Source organism: Saccopteryx bilineata, chromosome X (assembly GCF_036850765.1).
Source record: "Saccopteryx bilineata isolate mSacBil1 chromosome X, mSacBil1_pri_phased_curated, whole genome shotgun sequence".
Lineage (NCBI taxonomy): Eukaryota > Metazoa > Chordata > Mammalia > Chiroptera > Emballonuridae > Saccopteryx > Saccopteryx bilineata.
This window is the reverse complement of record NC_089502.1, coordinates 87,220,907-87,240,737: the sequence shown is the minus strand read 5'-3', so window position 1 is coordinate 87,240,737 and position 19,831 is coordinate 87,220,907. Positions and strand designations below refer to the sequence as shown.

The following is a 19,831-nucleotide window of genomic DNA, read 5'->3' as shown; positions in this document are numbered from 1 at the left end:
TCTAGTTTGAGCAAGGCTCACCAGCTTGAGCCCAAGTTCACTGGCTTAAGCAAGGGGTCGCTTGGTCTGCTGTAGCCCTCCAGTCAAGGCACATCTGAGGAGGCAATCAATGAGCAAATAAGGTGCCCCAATGAAGAACTGATGCTTCTCATCTCTCTCCCTTCCTGTCTGTCTGTCCTTATCTGTCCCTTTCTCTGTTTGTCTGTCACAGACAAAAAAAGTTCAAGATTGAGAGTCTAAGTCTCTCCTTAATGATATGCCCCAGTTAGACATATCGACGATTTATTACAATTTTATCAATAATTTTTACATTATTTATAATTATACAACTATTGTATAATTTTTGTAGGCCCTGAGCCTATAATAGCCAAGTCAATAAAACACCAAGCCCCTTGAGAAGCAAAATGAACAAAAATTTATTTGCTTCTTTCATTACCCTTACAATAATAGGGCTACCTATTGTTTTATTAATTATTATATTCCCAACTATTATTATTCCCATCTTCCAAGCAGTTGGTGACAAACTGCCTAATCATGATACAACAATGATTTCTCTACCTAACATCAAAACAAATTATAGCTATTCACAATCAAAAGGGATAAACTTGAGTCCTTATGTTAATGTCACTAATTCTATTCATTGGATCAACAAACCTTCTCAGCCTCCTACCACACTCCTTTACACCTACTACACAATGATCAATAAATCTCAGGATGGCAATCTCCTCATGAACAGGTAGAGTTATTCTTGGTTTCTGCCATAAGACTAAGGCATCACTTGCACACTTTCTCCCACAAGATATTCCAATTCCCCTTATCCATATATTATTAATCATCAAAATAATTAGCCTGTTTATCCAACCGATAGCACTTGCCGTAAGACCAGTGGCAAATATTATCATAGGGTACCTTTTAATTCACCTAATCAGAGGCAGAACTCTAGCATTAATAAGTAATAGTATAGCTACGGCACTCATTACATTAATTATTCTTGTCTTGCTAACAATTCTTGAGTTCGCTGTTGCCTTAATCCAAGCCTACGTATTTACATTTCTATTGTAGTAAACCTTTATTTACATGACAATGCCTAATGACCCACCAAACCCAGGCATACCATATGGTTAATCCCAGCCTTTGACCCTTTAGAGGTACTCTCTCAGCACTCTTAATAACATCCAGACTAGTTATGTGATTTCATTTTAACTCATTCTCACTACTAATATCCTAACAACATACCAGTGATGGTGAGATATTGTTCGAGAAGGCACCTTCCAGGGCCACCACACACTGGTAGTCCAAAAAAGACTTCACTATGGAATAACTATTTTCATCATTTCAGAAGTATTTTTCTTTGCTGGCTTTTTTTTTTTTTGAGCCTTCTATCACTCAAACCTAGCTCCTACTCCTGAATTAGGTGGATACTGACCCCTCCATAGGAATCACCCCTCTAAATCCACTAGAAGTTCCCCTATTAAATATTAATACATCAGTCCTACTGGCTTTCGTTTCAATTACCTGAGCTCATCACACCTAATAGAGGGCAACCACAAACACATAATCCAGGGCCTGTTTATCACAATCTGCCTAGGCCTATACAATCCTCAGAATATTACAAAACCCCATTTACTATTTCTGATGAAATCTATGGTTCCACATTCTTTACAGCTACTGGGGTTCATGGACTACCCATAATTGTTGGATCCATGTTCCTCATTGTATGCTTATTACTACAACTAAAATTCTACTTCACATTTACCCACCACTTTGGCTTCAAATCCACCACTTGATACTGACATTTTGTTGATGCTGTCTGACTTTTCCTGTATGTTTCCATTTATTGATGAAGGTCCTATTCTTTTAGTATTAACCAGTACAACTGACTTCCAATCAGTTAGCTTCGGTAAAACCCGAAAAAGAATAATTAACATAATACTTTCTGTTTCCATTATGCCCTACTAACATCTTTATTATTAGTTATCACATTTTGACTTCCCTAGACAAACTAAAATGCAGAAAAATCAAGCCCCTATGAATGCGGGTTTGATCCAATAGGATTGGCACGCCTCCCATTCTCAATAAAATTTTTCTTTGTGGCTATTTTCTGCTATTCAACTTTGAGATCGCTTTACTCTTACCACTTCTTTGAGCAACCCAGGCTAGTAACCTGAAAAGCATACTCACAATGTCACTACTTATCATCTCCTTATTAGCCATTAGCTTAACCTGTGATTGATCACGGGAAGGTTTAGAATGAGCTGAATAACAATAGTTTAAGTAAAATAAGTGATTTTAACTCACTAGATTATGATTTTACCCATAACTATTAAATGTTCCTGACCTACATAAATATAATATTAGCCTTTACAACCTCCCTCGTTGGCTTGCTAATATATCGCTCCCACTTAATGTCTTCACTATTATGCCTAGAGGGCATAATATTATCACTATTCATAACAGTTGCTATTACTATTTTAAATACCCACTTTATCCTTGCCAGTGTAATACCTATTATTCTTCTAGTTTACACTGCCTGTGAAGCCGCCCTAGGTCTATCCCTACTAGTGATGGTATCCCATACTTATGGTACTGATCATGTACAAATCTAAATCTCTTTCAGTGTTTAAAATTATCATACCAACAATTATACTTATTCCATTTACATGATTATCAAAAAAAAAAACCAATATAATTTGAATCAACACCACAACCTACAGCCTACAGCCTAATGATCAGCCTGGCATGTCTCCCCCTGTTTAATGACAATACTCTTAACCTCTTGCTAATATTCTCAGGTTCTTGATCAATACCACTCCTTCTAACAACATGATTACTTCCTCTGATAATTATCACCAACCAGTTTCATCAAACAAAAGAGTCTCAAACATGGAAAAAAACTATATAGTACCATGCTGATTTTCTTGCAATTATTCCTAGGGATAACATTTACAACCACAGAACTAATCCTCTTCTATATCTTATTCGAAGCAAACCTTGTGCCAACCTTAATTATTATTACCTGCTGAGGGAAACAAATAGAACAACCTAATTTCGGACTCTATTTTGTATTTTATACACTAGTAGGCTCCCTTACACAGCTAGTGGCATTAACATATATATCCAAAACATTACTGGGTTCCTAAACTTTTTATTAACTCGATACTGAACAAAACCCTGACAAACTTCCAGGAGTAATGTTTTCTCATGATTAGGTTGTAGGATAGCATTCATAGTAAAAATACCCTTCTGCAGACTTCACCTTTGATTGCCTAAAGCACACATAGATGCCCCAATTGCGGGCTCCATAGTACTTGCAGCAGTATTATTAAAATTAGGGAGTTACGGGATATTACATATTGGTAATAACCAACCCACTAACAAATGATATAGCATACCCCTTCATAATATTTCCATGTGAGGCAAAATCATAACAAGCTCAATTTGTTTACGTCAGACAGACCTAAAATCTCTAATCGCTTATTCATCAGTAAGTCATATAGCCCTGGTAATCGTAGCAGTTCTTATCCAATCACCATGAAGTTATATAGGAGCTACCGCTCTAATAATTGCACATGGCCTAACTTCCTCAATACTATTCTGCCTGGCTAACTCTAATTATGAATGAATTCATAGCGAAACTTAATCCTAGCACAGGGTCTACAAACAATTCTACCCTTCATAGCCTCTTGATGATTCCTAGCAAGCCTTACTGATCTAGCCCTACCACCTATCAATTTAATTGCAGAACTCTTTGTATTTATATCAACATTCTCTTGATCAATCCTATCCATCATCCTCAAAGGACTAAATATTATTATCACTGCACTATATTCCCTCTATATACTAATTATAACCCAATGAGGCATGCACACACATCATATTAATAATATTAAGCTAAGCTTCACACAAGAAAACACACTGATAATTATACACCTAATACCCCTCCTTCTCCTATCTATTAACCCAACAATTATTTTGGGTACTTTATATTGTAAATATAGTTTAACAAAAACATTAGATTGTGAGTCTGACAAGAGAGTCTAAAGCCTCTTATTTACCAGAAAAGTATGCAAGAACTGTTAATTCATGCAACCGCACCTAAAAGTGCAGCTTTTTCAAACTTTTAAAGGATAGGAGCTATCTGTTGGTCTTAGGAACCAAAAATTTGGTGCAACTCCAAATAAAAGTAATAAATCTGTTTGTTTCATCAGTAATACTCTCACTACTCATATTATTTATATGAATTATAGCAACAATATTTAATATGGACAAGCAGCCTACTTATCCAAATTACATCAAACTATAATCTCCTACTCTTTCATAACAAGTCTCATTCTGACTATACTTTTTATTAGCTCTGGCCAAGAAGTAATAATCTCAAACTGACACTGAATAACAATCCAAAGCACAGAACTATCCCTTAGCTTCAAGTTTGACTACTTTTCAATACTGTTTATGCCTTTTGAACTATTTGTAACATGATTCATTAGAGAATTCTCCATGTGATATATACACTCAGATCCTAATATCAACCAAATTTTCAAATATTTACTAATATTTTTAATTATGATACTAATCCTAGTTACTACCAACAACCTATTCCAATTGTTCATTGGCTGGGAAGGGGTAGGAATCATATCATTCCTACTTATCAGCTGATGATATGGCTGCGCAGATACAAATACCACTGCCCTTCAAGCAATTTTACATCATCATATTGGAGATACTGACTTTATTATATAGTGTGGTTTATAGCCAATGTTAACACTTGAGAACTTCAGCAAATTTTTGTATTAGGTTTAGATAATACTAATTTCCCACTAATAGCCCTACTCCTGGCCACGACTGAAAAATTGGCCCACTTTGGATTCCACCCATGACTTCCCTCTACTATAGAACGCCCAACATCCGTCACTGCCCTACTCCACTTGAGCATGATGGTGGTAGCAGGTGTTTTCCTCCCCATTCGATTTTATCCCTTAACAGAAAATAACAAACTAGTTCAAACCATAATCCTATGCCTAGGAGCCATCACTACCCTATTCACAGCAATCTGTTTCCTCACCAAAAATGATATGGAAAAACAAAACAAAACTTGTCACTTTCTCCACTTGAAGTCAGCTAGCCCTAATAATAGTTACCATTGGTATCAACCAATTCTACCTCACATTCTTTCATATCTGCACCCACACATTCTTCAAAGCAATATATTTATATGCTCCCAGATCAATTATTCATAGCAACCACAATTCCTTGCCTTAGTCTTAATCAATAAAAATAGTCCTCTCCTAATAAATTATACCAAATGCCTCTTAATTGGAAGTATCTTTTCAGGTTTCCTAACCTCCAACAATGTTATCCCAACCACCATCCCACAAATAACTATACTACCCTACCTAAAACTTATAGCCCTTGGCATAACCTTACTAGGCTTTATTATAGCCCTAGAACTAGCCCAATCACACAAAATATAAATTTTAATAAACCACCAAGCCTCCTTAAATTTTCCAATCTCCTTGACTAATTTCCAACCATTATACAATGCCTCCAACCATTTATAGGCCTCACAGCCAATCAAAAACCTCCCTCCTACTAGACCAAATCTGATTAGAAATATTACCAAAATCAATCTCACAATTGCAAATAAGAACTTCAACAATAGTAACAAATCAAAAAAGCCTAATCAAGTTATATTTCTTCTCATTCCTCATCACCCTAATCCTCAGCGTAACAATAGTTCCCATGAGTAATTTCCATAATTGCTACAACCCCAATAAGTAGTGACCATGTTATAACTGCCACTAGTCAAGTACTGTAACTATATAGCTCAGTAATTCCCATAACTTCTTTACTAAAAAAATCCAGAATCACCAGTATCATAAATAACTCAATCTCTTAGCCTATACCATTAAATTTTAGAGTCACCTCTACCTCTAAGTCTTCATTTTTAAGCACATTAACAATCAGCCCCATCTCCACAATTAACCCAGTCATAAAAGATCTTAAAACAGTTTTATTAGAAACCCACACCTTGGGATACTGCTCAGTCACTACTGCTGTTGTATAACCAAAAGCTACTAGCATCCATCCCAAATAGATCAAAAAATACTATTAGACCTAGAAAAGACACATCAAAACTAATAACAATACCACATCCAACCCCTCCAATCACAATCAAACTAAGTCCTCTATAAATTGCTGAAGGCTTAGAAGAAAACCCTACAAAACCAATTTTAAAAATAACACATAAAATAAATGCAATGTATGTCATCATAATTCCTACATGGTCTCTATCCATGACCAATGACACAAAAAATCATCATTGTCCTTCAACTATAAGAATAAATGATTAACATCCAAAAGTCCCACCCACTATTCAAAATTATTAATGATTCATTTATGGACCTCCCCGCCCCCTCAATCATTTCCTCCTGATGAAATTTCAGCTCTTTTTTAAGAGTTTACTTAGCAGTACAAGATGTTAGCATGGAGGGAACCTGGATAAGGGTACACAGGAATGTTCTGTATCATTTCTTACAACTTCATGTGAATCCACAATTAACTCAAAATAAAAATCATTCTGTAAGTCTTCTATAATTAGAATAGTGTGATATTGGACAATAAATAAATTGACCAGTGGAACAGAACATAGATCTAGAAATACACTCAAGTATATGTGAATACTGAATGTATGTTAAAGATGACATTTAAAATCACTGGGGGCAAACATGGATGTTTTTGAAAATGGAATTATGATAACTTAGTAGCCATTTGACAATAGGCAAAGATCCATACTATATAACTATCTGCAAGAATAAACTCCAAATGGGTTAGGAGGAATCTCAATGTAAAACCTGAAACTCTATACAGGAACAGAAATGGGTAAATTCCTCTCTAATGTGGGTATGGGTATGAGGAAAAGCTTTCTGTGACTCAAAATCTAGATGCTATAAAAGACTGATATTTCACTACATAAAAATAATTTTGCATGGCAAAGAAAAACAAACAGCAAAAAAACCCCAAAAACATCAAAGAACAATAAACAAATGGGTATTTAGTAGCCTTTTACATTTTAACTCACATGTATATGTCTGTCCTTCCTTCAATCCACCCATCCACCTATTTCCAGCACACAGTAGACACACAAAATATGTTTGTGAAATAAATTCTTAAAAATGAATTTGACCAGTTCCTGAATTAACCAGCACCCAAGTTCTAGCTTTGGATTACTGTGGATTTGTTTCATACTAATAATCTCTGACCCGTCCAAATGGGAGCAGAGGGGCAGCCCATTGGGCCCCACTACTTGGCAAGGGTCAACAATAGAAAGAAAGGTACTGGACATTGCCCTTCTTTCCCACTTTCCTTTTTGCTTGGTTTCAAGGCCTTAGCTCAGGGGTCGGGAACCTCTCTCAGGGCCTGAGAGAGCCATGAATGCCACATATTTTAAAATGTAATTCCGTGAGAGCCATACAATACGTTTAACACTAAATACAAGTAAATGTGCGCATTTTATGTAAGACCAACACTTTTAAAGTACAATAAGTCTCTTAATTCTTTTTAATAACGTTGGTATGCTGTTGCTAACCAATGATGAATAAAGTACTTCTTATCATTAATGTGACTTCTGGTGCTGCATGGCTTTGCTGATGGCTTTGTAGTCTGTTTGATATGTGGTGAGGTTAAGCTTCATGCAGGTGTTGAGACTTCCATCCGTTAAATGTGATTGTAGGTTGGTCTTAACGTTCTTTAGATGTGAGAAAGACTGCTCACATGCATATGTAGAGCCAAACATTGTCAGTACAGCAATACTCACACGTTGCAGTGTGTGGTATGTGACGGGAAGTGCATTCCAAGTTTTTACAATCAGCTGGTCCACGGGTTGAAGTTTTTTCATTTCTCCCCACTGTGTTTACTCTACAAATCTGCTTGCTGTCCTGCAAGTCTTTCAAATCTTCATTCACTGACTTGAACTTATTCACCCACTTGTCTGAGGCCTTCAGGTCAGCATCTTGTAGCTAAAAATCTCTGAGGGAGACACGGGGGATGTAACTCAGGTCAGCACTGTCCACTGCACATTCGTGTGGATGGGTGATGAACTTAAAAAGATGAGTGCGCTCACGAAATTCTCCGAAGTGCGCTTTGAATGACGGCAGGATATTAGATGTGAAGCCCACTAGCTGCTGGAGATGAAGATGTTGAGCAGGGTCACTTGCTGTGCATGCATCTTTAAACTCTCTCAGCTTTTCAAAGTGTAGTAAATGACCAGTTTCAATGTCAGTGATGAAGAGTTCCAGTTTGTTTTCAAGTGTTTACTGCTTGTTGAAGGGGTAAGATTGTATTTCCAATGCCTTGCATTTTTCACATTGAGCTGGTTCAGATGTTCATCGTGTCCACGACATAGCAGAACTTCAGGAGTCACTCAGTGTTAGCTAACTCAGGATGCTCGATGTTTTTCCATTTCAAGAAAAGTCCGGATTTTGCTCAGACAAACCGCGAAACGGCTGAGCACCTTCCCTCTTGACAAGCAACGCACATTGCTGTGCAGAAGCAGACCAGGATAATTATTCTCAACTTCATCCAGCAGTGTTTTAAACTGGTAATCATTTAAAGCTCAGACAACAATAAAGTTGACCACCCGAATGACCAGCGACATCACGTCACCAAGCTGCTCGCCACACATCTGAGCACAAAGCACCTCCTGATGTAGGATGCTGTGGGTGGAGTGCAGAGAGCATTTCTAACAGCTGTGGCTGGTGCAATGCTGTGGGAACACTCCAGCTCCCAGAACCCTCCTGGGCACACCCAAGAAGGGTGCTCACCCACTGTAAGGAAGTGACTCAGTGCCAACCATGCAGCTCTTTGATCTTTTCAGGCATTGGCTATGAAGGACATGTTGTAACATCCTATTTGCTGAACCCTGGATATAAGCTAGCTTACTTCCTGAATAAAGTGGATCTGCATCACTGAACCTGGTCCCCGGAGTCAGGTCTCTGCATCTCCGTCATCCTCACCCCCAGTGGACCTTGTCCACATACTGGTGCTTTGAACAGGACCCAGTCAGCATTCAAAGGACGGGTGAGTGACCTTCTGCAATGGGAAACCTTCTCCCTCACTCTCGAGCCCCGCAGGCTCGAGCCCTGCATGCCCTATTGCAGAGTAGGTGAGTTAAAGTTTATGAAAAGGATCTCTGTACTTACTGGAAGATTCTCTCTGGTCTCAATCCCTGGATTGGGGATGCATCCCTCTGTGATGTGGATACTTGGGCCTGAGCTCTCTGACGCATTCTTTCGGCCGAAGTACATTAAGGACAAACCTTCCCTCTCGACCTATCAGTTCTGATCTTGTCAAACACAGCCTGACTGCTTCTGACCCTCTAGATGGCTTCATTACTAGACTTTACATTTTAAGGAAGCGCTGTCTGTTTTTAAGGGTTTTAAAAACGTTTTGAAAAGCATTTTTTTTCTCCTTGCTCTCTCCCCCACCCCTCTCTCTGAAATGATGCTGGAAGGACCCAGCCATGGCACAGTGCCAGGGACCACACCCTCTTCTAATGCAAGGGAGAGGTTAGGCTTGTGTTTTTCAGCCAGTTTGGATCCCAGGAACCCCTCAACCTACTTCACAATGTTTCTTTTACACCCACTAAGTGGTACAGTCTTCACCATCCAAAGCCACAGCCCTGGCCTCCTCCACACCGACTACACCTGAGGGGAGGAGGTCCTCAGCACTCCAGAAGAAGACTTCGTGGCCAACGTGCACGCCCCATCACCAGGGGGGATGTGGAGGCTTTGGCGGACCAGGCCCAGAGAATTGCCCCTGACGGGCCCCCAATCCCTGGTGCTCTGTTCTTGCTTGTGTGTGCTATGGTGACCGCTGACTCCCAGATGCGGGTGAACCCCCGCGTCTGGGCTGTTTTTCCCCACCCTGGCATTATCCTGCCCACAGAGACAACAACAGCAAGCTGTCATTCATCAAGTCCAATTGGCCCTAATTAAATTAGAAGGGGGAAATGTGGGTGGAGCGCAGAGTGCATTCCTAATAGCTGTGGCTGATGCAATGCTGTGAGAACAGTGCAGCTCCCAGAACCCTCCTGGGCACACCCAGGAAGGGTGCTGGCTCACTGTAAGGAAGTGACTCAGTGCCAACCACACAGCTCCCTGATCTTTTCAGCCATTGGCTATGAAGGACATGCTGTAATATCCTATTGGACATTGAACCCATGTATATAAGCTAGTTTACTTCCCGAATAAAGTGGATCTGCATCACTGAACCTGGTCCCCGGAGTCGGGTCTCTGCATCTCCATTGTCCTCATCCCCGGTGGGCCTTGTCCACAGGATGGAGTAAATACTTAGGATGGGTCTCCTTTCATGTTCACAAAGAAGCGCTACGAATACTGTTTTTCCCCACCATGCACGGAGCACCATCAGTACACACCGAAATAAATTTATCCATCAGTAGATTTTTTTCTTTAGCGAACTCAGTGAAAGACTTGAATAAATCCTCCCCTCTTGTTGTCTCTTTCATAGGCAAAACAGCAAGACTTTCCTCACGTAATGTGTCATCAACAGCAGTGATTTTCAACCTTTTTTGAGCCATGGCACATTTTACATTTACAAAATCCTGGGGCACACCATCTACCAAAATGACACAAAATGACACTCTAATACAGTACATATTATGCATATAGTTAATAATAGTTTCTAAATGTATTTATACTCAGTGTGAAACCTGGGCCTGTTTTGATGAACACAAAAGGGATATCTTGGCATGAATGGTAAAAAGACACACACGAAGCTCTTCCTCAACAGTTCCCAGTCTCTCTCTGTTTTTAGTTTTTATCACAGTCAAGCTTGAGAAGCTCAGCTCACATAGATATGTGGTTGAAAACGGGAGCAATGTCAAAATAACTTTGTTGGCCAGAATGGGGAACTCCTTGGCAACAGATAACCAAAAACTGCCCAAAGGAAGATCAGCAAACTTTAGCTTTAAAGTTAGATAACATTGTGATGCATTGTATATCACCCTCTGCAGGGGCCTCTTTTAAAAAGAAAAAGGTCAAATAACTATATACACCATCAGGATAGACATAACCAGCTGAGGCTGAGGCTTCATCTAGTGATGGCAGCATTTACCTCCAGTCCTGACCAGGATTAGAAATCAGGACCATGGGGAGGAGTAGCAGCTTCAAATACTCGCCACGGCCACACAATGACAAGTGTGTGGCAGCCCAAGCAGGGACCTTCCTGGGTGTGGATGAGAGGCCTACTATTGGTTCATCGCTAGTGGTCGGATGAATCCTAGAAGATGATTGTTCAGTGAGCTTTCCCTGTGCCTCCACTCTTCCTGTTGCTGATAGCTAGAGGGATTGTGAGGGGAATGTTTATGTTTGGATGGAGGCGGCTGGCGGTGGGCCGGATAAATAGCCTCCGTGGGCCGTGTCTGGCATGCGGGCCATAGTTTGGGGACTCATGTTTAATTTCCCCACAGCACATGTGACCATGTCTCACCATGGCACACTAGTTGAAAAACACTGATCAACAGCATACCTTGCAATCGTGCTGAACTGGGATAAATGGCTTACATCTGTTGACTCATCCAAAGTGAGAGAAAAGAATGGTGCTGCATTTATGTCCTTCACTTGTGTTGCCTCAATTTGATTTGCCATCATGATGGTACCATCGTGAACAGTTCTTGCCAATAGAGGCATGTCTTTTATTCGTTTGATTATCTTGTCATTATCAGAAAAGTCGTCAAAAAGTTCATTGGCAACATCAAGCATGAATGTTTTGGCATACTCCCCATCTGTGAATGGCTTTCCATTTCTCACAATTGCTAAAGCACCAGCAAAGCTAGCCAAATTCCAGTCACCTTGTTGGGTCCAAACACAGAGTTGCTGCTTGCAAACACTAACTTGCACTCCGCATAGTAGCTCTTGACATGCTTTCTTCCTGTTGTCTGCCACTGGATATTTCGATGCAAATGTAGTATGGCATGTGTCAAAGTGCTGCTTTATATTTGACCATTTCATCGATGCAATTTTATCATTGCATATTAGACACACTGCAGAACCTGGTCTCTCAACAAAGGCGAATTCCTCTGTCCATTCCTGCTGAAAAGTATGAGACTCCTCATCTTTTTTTCTTTTAGCCATCTTCTTCGTCAATAGGGTTTCTACAATTAGCTAGCTGACTACTTGATTAAAAGGAGGGAAGTTTACTTCCTGACCTCACAATGACCCATGTACATTATGCATTATCCAATAAAAATTTGGTGTTTTCCCGGAGGACAGCTGTGATTGGTTCCAGCCACCCACAACCATGAACATGAGTGGTAGGAAATGAATGGATTGTAATACATGAGAATGTTTTATATTTTTAACGTTATTATTTTTTTATTAAAGATTTGTCTGCGAGCCAGATGCAGCCATCAAAAGAGCCACATCTGGCTCGCGAGCCTTAGGTTCCTGACCCCTGCCTTAGTTTTTTAAAAAAATCTAAATGAGGAGGAAAGAATAGATACATTTTTCCAAAAGGCAGCCAAATACCAGGACCTATGTGGGCAGAGAAGCATAGGTACTTAAAAGTGCTATTATGTTTCATTTTTCTTGGACAATTTCTGCATTTTAACTCTAAAAATGATTTAAAGGCCATATACTCCACTGGTCAAGTCACAACCTCCAAATATAACAATACAATCCAATATGACGAAAATCTCAGAAAGCCCTCTAACCCTAAACCAGACTCTCTCCATCATCATGATAAGAACCGTGGGGCCAAGAGAGGGGAAGGGATTTATCCGAGGTCACACAGTGAGTAAGTCAGCACAGCAGGGCCTGACACCCAGGCTACCTCTCTGCCAAACAGTGGTTCTGTTCCAGGGCTCAGAAGGGGATGGCTGGGCACAGATAAGGTATGATTGGATTGGAACAGAAAAAAAAATCCCAAATATGGTGGTTATTTGGGAATGAACCAGACAGATTTTGTAAGTACCCCACAATGTACAGGTGGATAACACATGCTTGTGATTTAAAAACAAAGAAGAAAACACACCAAGCCCTGTGGTGCAAACAGTCGAGAAACTATAAGCTTCTTTTAGATAAGACAAACTGTTACTCATTATGAAAATAAGGGTGGGGTGACTTAGGTGGGTTTTTTTTTTGGCATAATAGAAATAAGCATATATGAAGTCAAACCTAAAACAGCTTATATGTTTAAATTAAAATAATTCCAAATAAAAAGCCCCAAAGAAACACCCTTATTTTTTAAAAATCTGCTTTATTTTAAATTAGGTATTGCTATAAAAGACCAACAAAATTAAATATTTACTTTAGCTGAGAACAACTCTTGGTTGTTGGGAGCAGGGATGGGGACCAAAAAATCCTTTTTAATAAGCTACTATTTGGTATCTGGAAATCAAAATTTCTTGGCCCTGGCCAGTGGCTCACTAAATAGAGCCTGGCATATGGATGTTCCAGGTTCAATTCCCAGTCAGGACACACAGGAGAAACAACCCTCTGCTTTTCTGCCCACCCCCACCTTCCGCATCCAGTGGCTGGATTGGTACAAGCATGGCCCCGGGACTGAAGATAGTTCTGTTTGACTGCATCAACCTCAGGTGCTAAAAATAGCTCGGTATTCTCAATTATTGGCTCTGGATGGGGTTACTGGGTGGATCCTGGTCAGGGAATATGCTGGAGTCTGCCTCACTATCTCCCCTCCTCAAAAGAAAGGGAAGGGAAGAGGAGAGGAGAGGAAGAAAGATCTCTCAGCTAATACTGTGCTGACTACAGGCCCAAAACCTGGATGTCTGGATACTTCTTCTGTAAGGGTATGTGAACTATGGGTGAGGAAACAGCCCACAGTGGGCTGAGTGGGAACACCTTTGTCCTGGATTAGCTTAGCTTCTGGCAGCTTGCAAGGGAATCCATCTCCACTATCCTTGTGTGTAAAAACTGGATCTCTGAGAGAACATCCCCTTTCCGTTCTTTGGTTGTACATAAATACATATCAAATATTTTTGTCTTTGCCCAAACCTCTAGAAGTATCCTCAACTATGTAACAGTCACAGCCCCCACCTACCAAACTAAAACAAAACCCTCACAGGTTTCATATCTCTAATAATTTCAAATATTTTAAGCAACTTAGAGTTTAATTTGCAACTCCAAGAGTTGTGGCATGTCAAAGCTGGAGGTGCCCTAAGATTCCTCTACTCAATTCCTTCTCTGTACAGATGGGGAAACTGAGGTTCACAGCTGGACCCAGAGCACGTGTCAGCTGACTCACAAATAGACAGTCTTCCCACTATTGCACTAGAGATCTTCAGACTCACAAAGCTGGTCCCAAACACTGACTCTTCCACAGGGCAAGTGCCAACTGCCGCATTTCCCAATTTTCCAAACATTGTTGTTCCGGATGATTACATGAGGATGCCTAAAATTGCTGGCTGGCATCTACTTTTAAGTGATTTGCAGGACTCCTCCCTATCCAGAAGAATAATAAAGCTTAAGGTCCAGATACTCCAGCAAAGAATGGGAATAGATACCATTCTACATAATGACTCAGTAATGAATGCTCATTTTCAACATGATCACTTAACTAGCACTACCAAATCTTGCGGATTTACCAAAACAAGGAAAGGAAGGACCCATCAATCCATTTAAGCCAGTTCAAAGCAAAACAGCACACCTCTCTTTATAAAAGAGAGAAAAAGCCCAAGCTCCTAGCAACACACTCCTTTCCAAAAGGTTCCTATCTGAGGGCGAGGGAGGCTGGGGGTGGGAGGCTCTACCCGTATGTTGCTGCCTTGATTCTGGAGCTGCACAGCAACAGTGACAGCATGGCCGGGATCACCCTCTGAGGGTTCAAAGAGCTTTCAAAACCTGTTTATTTTCTCAAGTTGACTTTGAAAACCTGAGTATTAATTAGGGCCAGGTTAAACTGAAGACAAGTTGTTGTTGTTTTTTAAGGTGAAAAGATACTATTGTCAGGATCCAGAGACCCTGGAGGGTGCAGAGGCCCAACAAGGGCCAACGGCATATCTTCATGCTCTTTTGTGTTCTTGTACAGGGCTGGCCCATGACTTGTCATGTGACCTAGGACAAGCATAGCCCCCTCTGAGGACCACAGTTTCCTCACCTATGACTTGCCAGCTCTCCTGGCCTGGCCATGAAAAGTCTTTCCACATTGCCAGGTTTGGATGTGGGCAGTGGAGGAGGGCTACTTAAATTGAGTCCAGTGGGCCTCTTCCTTCCCAGGCCAATTCCATACCAAAGTACCTGCAGGCTTCTCCTGAGGCTTTTCTCTAAAGACAATTGCTTCCCTCTCTCCCTCTCTCTCCCTCCCTCAAGACAGAACCCTGGCAGGATCTCAGGGCAAGTCCACCACCCACTTTTCATAAGGAGATGGCTAGACCTTTTCACTAATTTGGTGGAGATTCAGGGATCCACTTTTACCTCCTGATAATGTATATGACAGTACTGGAATGTGGAAAACCAAATCATTTGCCTTCTCAGATCTCATTTTCTAACTTCCACGACAGGCTGATATGGAACCTTTTCCAGGGCACTGGGTCAGATACACACACCCAGGTACTACACTGCAGCCACTGAAGTCTGGGCAAGCAGGATGCCTCACCAGGCGTAACCTCCAGAACTATCTGGATCCTAGACACTGCATGACCGTGGAGGTTCTTCCCGGGCTAGAAACTCTTTCGTGGAAGTTTACCTAGGTATAACTTACACAATGTCAAAGGAAGGAACAAAAGGACTTTTTATGTCAAGAGGCCTGATTTCTTTGGGTTAAATTTCTCAGGCCAGATAGGAAGGCAAAATGAAGAGTGACCAGTGATACCACAGAGAGAAAACTGAGAGAGTGCCTGAGTCTGATGTTTTACCAACACTGGTTCATCTGAATATCTTCCAATGCCGTTAAGCTGGGTAGAGCTAGCATTCTCATATTCCCAACTGATAACCGAGTACACTGCAGCTCAGGTAGATTTACAGACTTGCCTAAAATCCCACAACTGGTTAATGCCCTGTGCCAAAGACAAAGCTCATGTTCCTTCACAACATCCTGGTATTTCTATGCCCATGTAGTGACCAGGAATGACCATACAAACCTGACACAGACAAAGGCACCAAATTGAGGAATTCTTAACCTGTCTCAAAGGATCCCTGAGGGAACTATGAACGGGCTTTCAGAAGTGTCTATGAACCTCTAAAATTAGACGCAACATTGCATACACTTGTGCAGTGGTGTAAGACGACCACCCATAGCTTTCATCACCTTTTCAAGTAAGTTTGTGACCCACAAAAGGCAAAGAGGTTACTCCACTTCAAAGATACAGGACTTTTGTTGTTGTTAATGATTCAGGGCTCAGGAGACCAGCTAAGGTCAAGTTTCCCTGGGGCAAGTTCAGGAGATCCTTCCAGCCAGAGGCTCCTGGCCATTCTCTAGTCTCATGAACAGAACCAGTTTTATGCCAGTCATGGTAATACCTGGCGATGTCCAAAAGGGCCTTCCTAACCTTTGAACACCTCCTACCAGTGCCCTAAAAAGTGGATGCTCTCCAAGGCATAGTAACCCTTGCAACTCATAATTCAATTTAGAGGTTCCAGATTCTCCTACGATAGCGAGTCACACTAAGGTACAGAGGACCCAGAATGGTGCCTTTCTAGGGAAGGAAGAGGGGCAGGTCTAGGATACAGAAAGGGCAAGATGGGGGAACTGAATTTGAACTTGGTTTGCTCAGGATTTTGCAAAGGGCCAACCCAAAGTCATGACTGTAAAGTCCTGATAGCCTGTCCCCAACTATGTGGGGAACAAGAGCTTAAGACATAGTGTTTTCAATTTGGGTATCACCTTTCAGAAAGGATATGTTGAGGGCAAGAGAGATAATGTCCGCTTCTAGCTCTCAAATCACAAAATAGAACGTGCTCTGAAATGTGAAATGATTTTCCTTCCTGGGAGAAAATGAAGAGCAGTTATGCTTCTCTGGCACTGAAGTAGGGCTGTGTGTGTGAGTGTAAAACTCTGCTCTCCACATTTGTCCAGGCAAGTATATGAAGCCTCACAGCTAGCTAAGCTAGTTGCCACATTTATCCCACAAGTCTGCTTTCCTAGATTTTGGAATAGAAAGAAAACTATGCTCGCAAAGGATTCTGTCCAAGGTCTTAGTAGCCAGACTTCCCAGCCACCTTAGAGTGGGGACTGAGCCTGTGGCTCCAACATCCACTGCTGCTGCTTGTGGGGTGGTGGGTATCAGAAAAGATCTAAAGGCCTCTGTGATGGGGGGGCACAGGGAGGAGGAGTGAGAGAAGCCTGCTTGGACAATCCTAGGCAGTTCAACCTTGCGATTTCATTGTCACCATGCTGTGAATAGGTTCTGCCTCTAGAGCAAGCCCTCAGGAGGCTTTGTTTTGGTAACGTGTTTCACCTGTGTTGTGGGAGGAGCCCTCACCACCTGTCCTGTGAGCAGGCAGGAAGGGCTCCCAGGCTGCCTCACTATGCAGGTCATTAGTCACGCTCTGGAAGCAACACATGGGACACGGGCTATTGGCAGCATTGGCTGCCTGGTGGGATTAGTGCAGTGACACTCTTCCACATTGTCAGGGCTCATTTTGAGGTCTGTGGCTGTGATACATACAATAATGGTCTTGACCCCACTGCTGTGGGATTACTAGAAACATCTGGATTGTTCATTTTAATTCAAATCTCAGCACAATTATTTTAACACCAAGTGTGTCAGATTTGACTCCATATCTCCAAAATCAATTTTAGAGTGATGGTGAAATAAAATGGCATACTTATTTGAGCTTTTGTTACAACATGTTCTTACAGCAAACTGTGAAAAAAACTTAGTAGAGGTTAAATTAATTCTTGACAGACAAGCAGCTTAGAAATGCTGTGCCCTCTCCCCAAACCTAGCATAATGCATGCCAGTCTCTCAGAATTAGAAATGCAAAGCATGTGATGTTGGCAACTGCACCAAAACTACTGTCCCACTTAAAAGTCCGAGGTAGATGCTGGAACTACACAAGGCAGATATTAACACAGACCTCATTAAGAAAAAAACCCAAACAATTCGCATCTGCTAAGAGAGCATACCCAAGTCAGCTTTCCAAAGGGCTGGCTGCCCAACTCTCCATCAGCAACCTGAAAACAAAACAAGGCAGACACTCTTTTTTGTGGCACCCACACCTGAGCCTCAGAATGATCTTTAACTTATAACCTTTGATGATTTTCAACTAGTTTTAGATTTGGAGCTCTGATTCCAATGTACCCCTCTGCCATCTCAGCAATGCTAAGCACAGCATACAAGGACCCAGAGTGGCTTGTATAGCATACCAGTTAATAATGATGATGTCCTCCTCTGTGCACAGCATTCATCCCACCAATTTGCTCTCCCTCAGCATGAGTGCAAAGTGGGCACTCCAGACCCAAGTCCTTGACTGAGAGCTGGAAATCAGGGTTTTGTCTATTTTGGGATCCCACCATTATGTCCCTCAGGGTAGTTGGGCCCCCTCTTTGGGCATCACTTTCTTCTACTATAAAATCATAGGGCTTTACTCTTCCAGCTTGAAAAGTATTCATCTTTCAGTATCTGAGTTTTGTTATGTAAATTGGGGCAACTAGGTGTAAAATTGTGGTCAACTGGCTAACAGGACCCCCAAAAGGAAAGCAGAGCTGGATCCTGTCCTCTTTCTCCCCTTTCCTTCCCATACCACTGAGCCCTTAATAAAGCTGGGGGTGCGGGTTTCAGATTCAAACACTGGGAAAAATATAAACATATTATTTGAGGCAAGGGTGGCATTCTGGACAGAGGGCTTTAGATTGCCCAGAGCATTCAGACGACTTGGTTTTTGTCCTGCCTTTAGTGCTCTAAGGCCCACAGTTCCCCTCTAAAGGTGGAAGGTATAAGCCAAGGCCACTAGGCTCTTCTGATCCAGGTTTCAGACCTTGCAGCCTCCAGTGGCCACTTCTAGAATCAACAGAATATGTCCCAATGGCCTAGTGTCCAGGTGCTCCCATAGGTGGAGGAAAGGGGGAACACTTGATGGCCAGCTGACCAGGTCCCCTTCTAGCATGATAGAATCATGGCTGGCCCCATCTTCCTCCAGGCCTTGTGGAAATATTCTCAGCCTTAAGAAAACATCATTTACCCTGGCCAGTCAGCTCAACCAATTACAGCACAGTCCTGAAACGCCAAGACTGTGGGTTCGATCCCCAGTCAGGGCACATACAGAAAGCAACGAATGAATTCAAAACTATGTAGAACAACAAATGAATGCTTCCCCCACCGACCCCATCTCTCTTTTTTCCTCTGACTCTATAAAATCAATCAATAATAAAACAAAAAGAAAAACATCACTACCCAAAGCGCATTTAATTAAGGTGACCAACTTTTTTACAATGAAAAGGACAAAAATAAATAGAAGAAAACAATATTGTAAATAAAAGAAACATTTTATTCACCGCAACAATAATACACTATAATGATAAATTAATAAAAACATTTGTAATATTTTATATTATAATTATGTTTATGTGACTATTGATTTTTAATTGTAAGAAAAAAGTACTCATTTAGTAAAACTAAATATCAAACAAAATGACTAATCTGGAGTGGTATTTGGGTGTATTTGTCATTTTCTAATTTAAAAACATCTGTTTTATGCAACTATTTAATCAAAATGCATTATTAATAGATATGGTTTGAGGTTAGATTTCCACTTTAAAACTCAAATTTTGGGGAAATACTTGTAAATAAAATTGTAAGTACTTGGAAATTTTTAAGTAGATAATTAATTAATAAAACGTGAATTATGCTTTCTTG

The 19,831-nt window shown here is 41.0% G+C and overlaps 1 protein-coding gene across 7 annotated transcripts in view; it reads right to left on the bottom strand.

The window, feature by feature from the left end:
* MAMLD1 (mastermind like domain containing 1) overlaps window positions 1-19,831 on the bottom strand; it is a 168,090-nt gene that overhangs the window by 140,730 nt on the left and 7,529 nt on the right. The window lies entirely within an intron of this gene.